Genomic DNA, 9607 nt, shown 5'->3' with positions numbered 1-9607 from the left:
CACTCCTATGAAACCTTATAAAGACCTCTCAAAGTCATTCTTATGTTCTCTCCCTGCTCTAAATTGTGCGATGCACTTGTACTGTCGCTTAAATAAATAGAGGTGTCAACAACAGAGAGTAAGGCTGCTAAATTAAAGTCCATTTAGCAGAAGCATAGTTTAGTCTCTGTTATTTAACCTGACAGACTTTGCTTTCAACACTTTGAGCTTTGCAGTGCTCTCCCAATAGACAGATGGATGTGATATTGAGAGAGATAAAATGTGTTTTACTTTCAATAGGAATTAGCTCTGTCTAAACACCATTACGTTTTAAAGTGACAGATAATTGAAGCTTTTTCAAACAGGGCTTGCGAATCCTTTTAACTCTCTGCCCTGTTTCCCAATGTAAATATTGGTGCAATTCGCATGGCTTCTTCAACAAATACACTCTAACTGGTTGATGCACTAAATCGCCATCAATAGTAATTTGAAAGCAACAAATACCTCTAGGGAACACCCCTGTAGAATTATGGCTCCTCAAACCTTGGGGAGGGGAGGCTTACTAAAATAATGTGTGAGAAGAAACTGCAGATACTGGTTTACACCGAAGATAGACACAAGATGCTGGAGTAAATCAGTGGGTCAAGCAGTATATCTGGAGAAAAGGAATATTTAACATTTCAGGTCGAGACCCTTCATCAGGCCTATAATAATGCCTGGATTTGAGGGTATTCGACACAGGTAAAGTCTTGGATCATTTTCTCTGCTATGCCAGAACCGCTCAGGTTCCTATTAAATCTTTCTCTGCCACCTTACACATATCTCCCCTGGTTCTCAATTCCCAATTTTGGCCTTCATAAATAGAGTTGTTGAGTATAGGAGCAAAGAGGACCTTCTGCAGTTGTACAGAGCCCTGGTGAGACCACATCTGGAGTATTGTGTGCAATTTTGGTCTCCTAATTTGACGAAGGACATTCTTGCTATTGAAGGAGTGCAGCGTAGGTTTACCAGGTTAATTCGCGGGATGGCGGGACTGTCATATGATGAAAGAATGGATCGACGGGGCTTGAATTTACTGGAATTCACCGGGGGCGCTGCATTGAAGGCGCCTCTGCCCACAACCTGTCCGTTTTTTCCTATCTTTTTTAAATTTTAGTTTGTCTAAACAGTTTTGTTTTGGGGATTCTTTCGTTTTTCTATGTGGGGGAGGGGGGAGGGGTAAGGGGGAAACCGCTTCCCAGTCGCTTCCTGGCAAGGATGCGACTATTTTTCCGAGTCGCGTCCTCGCCCCCCACCTCGCGGCCTACCATATGGATTGGCGCAGCCTTTCCTACCGGAGACCGGGGACCGGACCAAAGCTTCGGCAGCGGCGGCGCGGCACTGGATTCACCGTGGAGCGTGCGATACCTACCTGGATCGCCGTTTGAAGTTCTGGAGCGTTGGGCCCGCTGCTCCAGCATCGCGAGGCTGTGGTTCGCGGAGCTCCCAGCGGGGGCGGCACTGACCGACATCGCGGAATCCCTGGGGCCCTTTGCCGAGGACCGCCAGCATTGAATCTCCACCCGACGCGGCCTGGGGACGTCGGGAGCTGCGGACTCCGGTGAGAAGCGGCCGACTTGGAGGTCCAAGCCGCTGAGGTTGGCCTCCCGTTCCGACGTCGGAGAGCCAACATCCTGGCGAGCGGGCCTGAGCGGCGGGCCGCCCGTAGCAGCGACTGCGGAGGGCTCCGGAGGCCCCGACCACGGGTGAACATCAGAGGAAGATGACTGACTTTGATGCCTTCCCTCACAGTGGGGAACTTTTGATTCTGCTGTGTGGGGATGTTTTATGTTGAACTCTATTGTGTGTTGTGCTCTTTATTTTGTTGTATGGCTGTATGGTGATCACATTTCACTGTGCCAACTGGCACATGTGACAAATAAATGTATCTTGTATCTTGTAATTTAGAACGGTGAGAGAGGATCTTATAGAAACATATACAATTATTAAGGGATTGTACATGCTAGATGCAGGAAACATGTTCCCGATGTTGGCAACCCTAGGTAGAGGGCATGTGGTGGGGCAGCTTGGTCAAGTTACGGCAGTGTGTCCAACATATCTGCGCCAACCATTCTTTTCCACACATGCTGCTCAACACACTGAGTTCCTCCAGCTGCCTCGGCAAGGCCACCAGCTTAATCAAGAACCAGTCTCAATCTAACCACTCTTTCTCCCCTCTCCCATCAGGCAAGGTGTACAGAAGTGTGAAAACGCGCACCTCCACATTGAGGTGTAGAAAGGAACAGCAGATGCTTATTTCTACTGAAGATATGAGTCTGAAGAAGGGTTTCGACAAGAAATGTCACCTATTCCTTTTCTGCATAGATGCTGTCTCACTCATTGAGTTACTCCAGCTTTTTGAGTCTACCTAAAAAATCAGGGACAGTTTCTTCCCAGCTGTTATCAGGCAACCAAATTATCCTATCACCAACTAGAGAGTGGTCTTGAGCTAACAGCTACCTCATTGGAGACCCTTTGACTATCTTTAATTGGACTTTACTGGACTTTATCTTGCACTAAACGTTATTCCCTTTATCCTGTATCCACTATGGACAGCTCGATACACTGTGGACGGCTCGATTGTAATCATGTGTAGTCTTTCCGCTGACTGGATAGCATGCAACAAATAAGCTTTTCACTGTACCTCAGTACTCGTGACAATAAACTAAACTAAACTAAACTAAACTAAACTAAACAAGCCTCAAAAATAACACAGGTAAGTGCACCATAGATCCTGGTATTCCTGGTTAAAGAAAATAAAGTTCTGGAGTAACTCAGCAGGTCAGGCAGCATCTGTACCTGTACACCTACATCTGTACACTGTGGATGGATTGATTGTAATCATGTATAGTCTTTCCGTTGACTGGGTGGGTAGTACACAACAAAAAAGCCTCTCACTGCGCCTTAGTACACGTGACAATAAACTAAACTGTGAATTATCAACTATTCAGCAATTTGTTAGTTGCCCCAGATTCCAGCATCTGCAATCTCTCATGATAATGAAAGGAGAAAGATTTAATAGGAACCTGAGGGGTAACTTTTTTGCACAGAGGGTGGTGGGTGTATGGGGCGAGCTGCCGGAGGAGATAATTGAGGCAGATACTATGCGATCTGAGAGAGCAGTCTCTCCAGCTCACTGCGCAAATCCTTTTCCTGCATTCAAACAAGGGTAGTAGTGTCTGTACTAAGTGGTCTTGGCAGAAGTTGAGCATCACTTGTACATCCTTTTCTTGCTTGCTGTTCGCAGATCAACCCTTTGTTACTATTCCCCATGCACGCAGAAGATATTAAAACAAGAAGAAAGACAAGTCAAGAAAAAGAGTAGGTCGAATCCCCGCTATGGCACAAGCTTTCATTTTCTTTCTCATGTAATATTGAACCACCTGGAAATCAAGTGTATTTTCCTTGTTTCAGAGGAGCTCTAGTTTAAGTCTATTGAACTGTGGTTCCGCTCAGTTATGAGCAATGAGATGCTGGGGCTCTGTGTTCACTTCAAAGCTTCAACTTTTTCTTCTGCTTCAATCCTATCATTACCATATGACTACGAGCAAAATTCAGGATGTGCTTTTAAACTGAAGTTGGCACTTTCCTTTGGAGCTGTGAAACATCTGCCCACTTTGGATTGCCAATCACATTTTCAGTTTAGTTCGCAAAATGCTGGGGTGACTCAGCGGGTCAGGCAGCATCTCTGGACAGAAGGAACAGGTGACGTTTCTTGACGAGACCCTTCTTCAGAATGAGAGTCAGGGGAAAGGGAAACATGAGATATAGAAGGTACACAGAACAAATGAATGAAAGATATGCCAAAAGCACGATGAACAAGGAAAGGTGGAGACCACAATGGTCCATTGTTGGCTATGGGGTAGGTGATAACGAGTTACCATGGACTATTGTGGGATCCACCTTTCTTACAGTCTTGGATGGAGCTGCTCCAAAACCATGCTGTGATGTAAACCTGATAAAATGCTTCTATCTGTTATAAACTTGTTGACAATTGAATGTAAAATGGTGAAATATAATCTATGGTCTTTAGATGTTTGGCACTAGTCAGTTTGGACTTAATTTAGAATGAGCAATAGCGAATGCCTAAATGCTAGGAGCAGCAAGGTGGCATAGTGGTAGAGTTGCAGCCTTACAGCGCCAAGACCTGAGTTCAATCCTGACTACAGGTCTTGAAGTAAGCTATTTTAGTTAATATAATTTAGTTTAGAGATACAATTTAAATTAAATTAAATTAAATTTCTTTATTTATATAGCACATTTTTAGTCAACTTGCATTGACCCCAAAGTGCTTCACATAATTACATTCACACACACAGGCAAAGGTGGGTGAAGTGTCTTGCCCAAGGACACAACGACAGTATGCACTCCAAGCGGGATTCGAACCAGCTACCTTCCGGTTGCCAGCCGAACACTTAGCCCATTGTGCCATCTGTCGTCCACCAGATGTGGAAACAGGCCCTTCAGCCCACTGAGTCCGTGCCAACCAGCGATCACCCCGTACACTCGCACCACCCTACACACTGGGGACAATTTACTATTTATTACTGAAGCCAATTATCCTACAAACCTGTACGTCTTTGGAGTGTGAGAGGAAATCAGAGCACCCGGCGATAATCCACGCGGTCACAGGGAGAACATACAAACTCCTTACAGACAGCGCTTGTAGTCAGGATCGAACCCTGGTCTCTGGTGCTGTAAGGCAACAACTCTACCACTGCACCACCGTGCCGCCCCTGAGCGTGCCAACAGTCTTTTTTGACCAACCTAATTACCTGCGACGCTCATTCAAGGAACTATGTACCTGGGCTCCTAGATCCCTTTGCTTCACAGGACGAGCTTAATCTCTTGGGGGGAGAATCCAGTAGGTGCTACTGATGATTTGGAACCTGCTGACGTGAGATTTTGCATCTTTTTTTTTCTAAATCAAAAATATTTATTCAAATATTAAAATAGTATTTACAACACAATAAAACAAAACAAAACCCACCACCATAGTACAAGACAAACAAATATACCTAGTAAACTACTGAACAACTATATTGCAATCCTTGCCAGGATACACTCAACCCCCCTTGGTGCTCAGCGGTCCCGGAAATCCCCCAGGGTGCCCGTGGACAGCGGCGTAGTCCCTTTTTAGTACCACCCGGGCACGGACGTAACCCCGGAAAAGGGGCAGGCAGCCGGCTCAGGCAGAGCCCTCTTCCGCCTGGAGCCATGACTCGCGGATGGCCAGCTTGGCCAGGCCCAGGAGCAACCCTACCAGGACATCTTCAGCCCTACCCTCTCCCCTACACACAGGGTGTCCAAAGATGAGGATGGTGGGTGAATAATACAGCCAGAAGGCAATGAGCAGCCCCTGTAGGTATTGGAGCAGTGGCTGCAGCCTCACACACTCCATATACACGTGGTACACAGACTCTTCCAGCCCGCAACAGTGGCAGCCGGCTGGCGATTCTGTGAACCGCGAGAGAAAGAGATTTTGCATCTTTTAGGCATTCACCGAAACACCAGCAGAGTTGCGATGTAGCAGAGCTGCGCAAGATGAGGCAGCAAAGGCATATTTGAATACACAAAGTGTTCAGCCTTCTGAAGGGGTTTTGATAAAGGACGCAGGGAGGAAATGTTTCATTGGCAGGTGGGTTGTCAGCGAGACAAAGAGATTTGAATTGGCAAAAGACGCAGCGGAGGATTTCAGGAGACATTTACTTCTAGTAGTTTCTGCACTGACTTGATGATGTGAATAGATGCAATGGTGATATTCAAAAGGTAATTGGAATGTACCTAAAAAAATTGTACTTAAAAAAAACTGCAAGGCAATGTCAAAATGCAAGGAGGAATGAGCGAGGAACAGCACTTCATATTTCACTCGGGCAACTTGCGACCTAGCGATATGAACGTTGATTTCTCTCATTTCAAGTAACTCCTTCATTCCCTCTCTTCCCCCAATCCCCATCCCTAGTCATCTTATTAGTTCCACTGTTCGCATCCTTGTATCCCTTTATTATCATCTCTTCCCCAGCCAACAATGGGCCATTATGGGCTCCACCCTTCCTTGGTCATCTGTTGCCGGCTCTGATTTGGTCTGGTCTTTTCTCGTCCCCAGTACCCTCACCCCACCAACTCCCCCCCTCATCCCCACCTCTATCTTTCAGTCTGAAGAAGGGTTTCGAGTCAAAACGTCATGTATTTTATTTCTCCAGAGATGCTGTCTGACCCGCTGAGTTACTCCAGCATTCTGTGTTCACCTTAGGAGTCAAACTGAGTGCTTCTTGCAAGAAGCCAGTATATGGCCAGTATAGGGGACTCCTCCATTACCAAGATGAGGCCATGTGCACATTCCGCCTTGGTAGTCCACATCCCAACTCCATGTACATGGATTAATTGGTTGAAAGGTACAGCATGGAAACAGCCTCTTCGACTCACCAAGCCCACATCAAACCATTGATCACCCGTTCACATTAGTTCTATTCACGTCCATTCCCTACATACTGGGGGAACATTTTACAGAGGCCAATTCATCTACAAACGTGCACATATTTTAATGTGGGAAGAAACCGTAGCACCTGGAGGAGACCTACATGGTCACAGGGAGAACACGCAAACTCCACACAGACAGCACCCAAGGTTAAGATCGAACCTGGGTTTCTGGCACTGTGAGGCTGCGGCTCTACCAGCTGCATCACTGCGTTACTGAATTCTCCAATTTCAGGTAACCCCCTCCGTCCCTCTATCCCTCCAATCCCATAACAACCCACCCTCCCCTCAACCACATTCTTCCCCAAACTCTACCACTGCCCATCACCCACACATTCCTCCCATTGATCCCCGCACCTCCACTGTTCCCATCTGCCCACGCCCACCGCCCTTATTTGCTCCCCCTCTCCATCTTCCTTTTCCATCAGAGTCCATTATCTGCAACCCCTGATTATCTCCACCAATCTCTGTTACTTTCACCACCACTCTCCCTCCTCCCCACCACACCCCATCCACCAATCCACCCCAATACATGCACACCCTGCCTCTCCCTTCAACTCTTTATACTGACTATCTCCCCTTCACTCTCTCAGTTCAAAGGAAGTCTCCTCAACCCAAAACATCAACTGTCCATTTCCTTCCACAGATGGTGCCTGACCCATTAGGTTCTTCCAGCGACTTTGCTTTGAGCTCCAGATTCCAGCATCTGCCGTCTCTTGCATCTCAATGATGGGCTGAATGTTCCCTGGTGCAATATGAAGGTCATGGAGGGTCATAGAGTCATGCAGGGTGGAAAAAAGCCCATCGGCCCAACCTGTCCTTGCTAACTAAGATGCTCCATCTACACTAGTCCCACCTGCCCATGTTTGGCCCATGTCCCTCTAAACCTCTCTTTAGACTTTACTTTAGACTTTAGACTTTGAAGATAGACTTTAGAGATACAGAGTGGAAACAGGCCCTTCAGTCCAATGAGTCCGCGCTGAACAGAGATCACCCCGTAGGCTAGCCCTACTCTACACTCTAGGGACAATTTACAATTTTACCAAAGCCAATTAACCTACAAACTTATATGTCTTCGGATGTTGAGGGGGAAACCAGAGCACCCAGAAAAATTCAAGTGGTCATGGGGAGAACGTACAAACTCCGTACAGACAGCAACCGCAGTCAGCATCGAACCCGGGTCTCTGGCGCTGTAAGGCAGTAGCTCTATCGCTGCGTCACCGTGCAGGTCTCCATTGTAAAGTTGTACATTGCCCTCTGTAAATTGTCCCTGGTGCGTAGGGAGTAGCGAAAGTGGAGTAACATAAAATTAGTGTGAACGATGGTCGGCATGGACTCAGTGGGCCGAAGGGCCTGATTTCATGCTGTATCTTTAAACTTAAACTAATTTCAATATCCAGTTGTCTGGAAGCTGTTTGCGGAAACAAAAAAAATGCAGGAATGTAAAACGAAAAACAGAAAGTATTCTTGAATCTGCTTGTACAGTAGTTTCTGCGTAGTTCCACCTCACAACTTAATGAATAGAAACATTCAGCACATTTTCCCACTTTCCCTCCTCAATAACAGCTCATTTTCCAATTATCTATATCCCCTGGTTACTGACCCATCTACTGGTGGAAACTGATTCTCCATATCTACTCAAACAAAGCGCTTCATAATTTTGACCAATTCTGTTAAACCGCACTGTATTTCCCCTAGCAATCTTCCTTGTGCTATGTTAGAGTGAGTCTAGCAATTAGTGCAAAATTATGCAATCCCGCAGCATATCTGGTGGAAATTTCCACGTGATGTCAGAATGATCTGTAATACTTAGACTTCTCATAAATATTGCACACTTTGGAGATTTTACACCAGATTACGGTTTTCAGTCAATTTCCAGTGCAAATAATGCGGTCGGCACGGTGGTGCTGCAGTAGAGTTGCTGCCTAAAGGGCCTGTCCCACTGTACGAGGTAATTCAAGAGTTCTCCTGAGTTCTCCCTGATTCGAACTCGGAGAATGTCTGTAGGAGTTCGTGGATGTCTTGTAGCGGCTCGTACGAGTAACGGTAGGTACTCGGGAAATCCGGTAAACTCGTGATGTTTTTTCAACACTGTGAAAAATGTCCACGAGTAAAAAAATACTCGTGATGAAAGAAATTGTTATTTTTTACCCGTACGAGCCGCTACCAGGTTTGTAGGTTAATTGGTAAAAATTGTAAATTGTCCCCAGTGTGTAGGATATTGCGAGTGTATGGGATGATTGCTGGTCGGCGCGGACTCGGTGGGCTAAAAGCCTATTTCCACTGTATCTCTAAAGTCTAAAGTCTAAAAGTTTAATAAAATTGATAATGGACAAATTAAAATCAAATCTTCGGGGAAGTGAGAGAACAGATAACACTGAAGCTTAAAGGCAAATGACCTCTGCACACACTGTAGTCAGTCCTCTGACCAAGAGAGAGAGCCTGGGTGAGAGAGTCAGTTAGTGTGGCCACTTGGGCGGCACAGTGGCGCAGCAGTAATGTTGTTGTCTGACAAACTCCGTACAGGGAGCACCCGTAGTCAGGATGGAACCTGGGTCTCTGGCGCTGTAAGGCAGCAACACTACCGCTGCTCCACTGTGCTGGATTGTCCTATGTTCTATATTCTATGTTATTTGTTCTATGTTACAATCACAGTCAGAATATTCTCAAGAATTGGCCTTTCTGCATAAAAGAAGTGCCATAAAATGAACAATAAGAGGTTTAATCCGAAGATAGACACAAAATGCTGGAGTAACTCAGCGGGACAGGCAGCATCTCTGGAGAGAAGGAATGGGTGACGTTTCGGGTCGAGACATTTCTTCAGACTGAGAGTTCCGGGGATATCCTCGGATGTCCTATACCTCCTCCCTCGACTCTGTCCAAGGACCCCACAGTCCTTTTAGGTCAGGCAGAGGCTCACTTGCACCTCCTCTAATCTCATCTACCGTATCCGTTGTTCAAGATGTGGACTCTTATACATCGGCGAGACCAAACATAGACTGGGCGATCGTTTCGCTGAACACTTTCACTCAGTCCGCCTTCATTGTCAGAGTGAGGCTAAATGCAAATTGGAGGAACAGCATCTCGTATTTTGCTTGGGCAGCTTACAGCC

The sequence above is a fragment of the Amblyraja radiata genome, chromosome 4 (genome assembly GCF_010909765.2).
Source record: "Amblyraja radiata isolate CabotCenter1 chromosome 4, sAmbRad1.1.pri, whole genome shotgun sequence".
Lineage (NCBI taxonomy): Eukaryota > Metazoa > Chordata > Chondrichthyes > Rajiformes > Rajidae > Amblyraja > Amblyraja radiata.
This window is presented reverse-complemented; position numbering follows the sequence as displayed.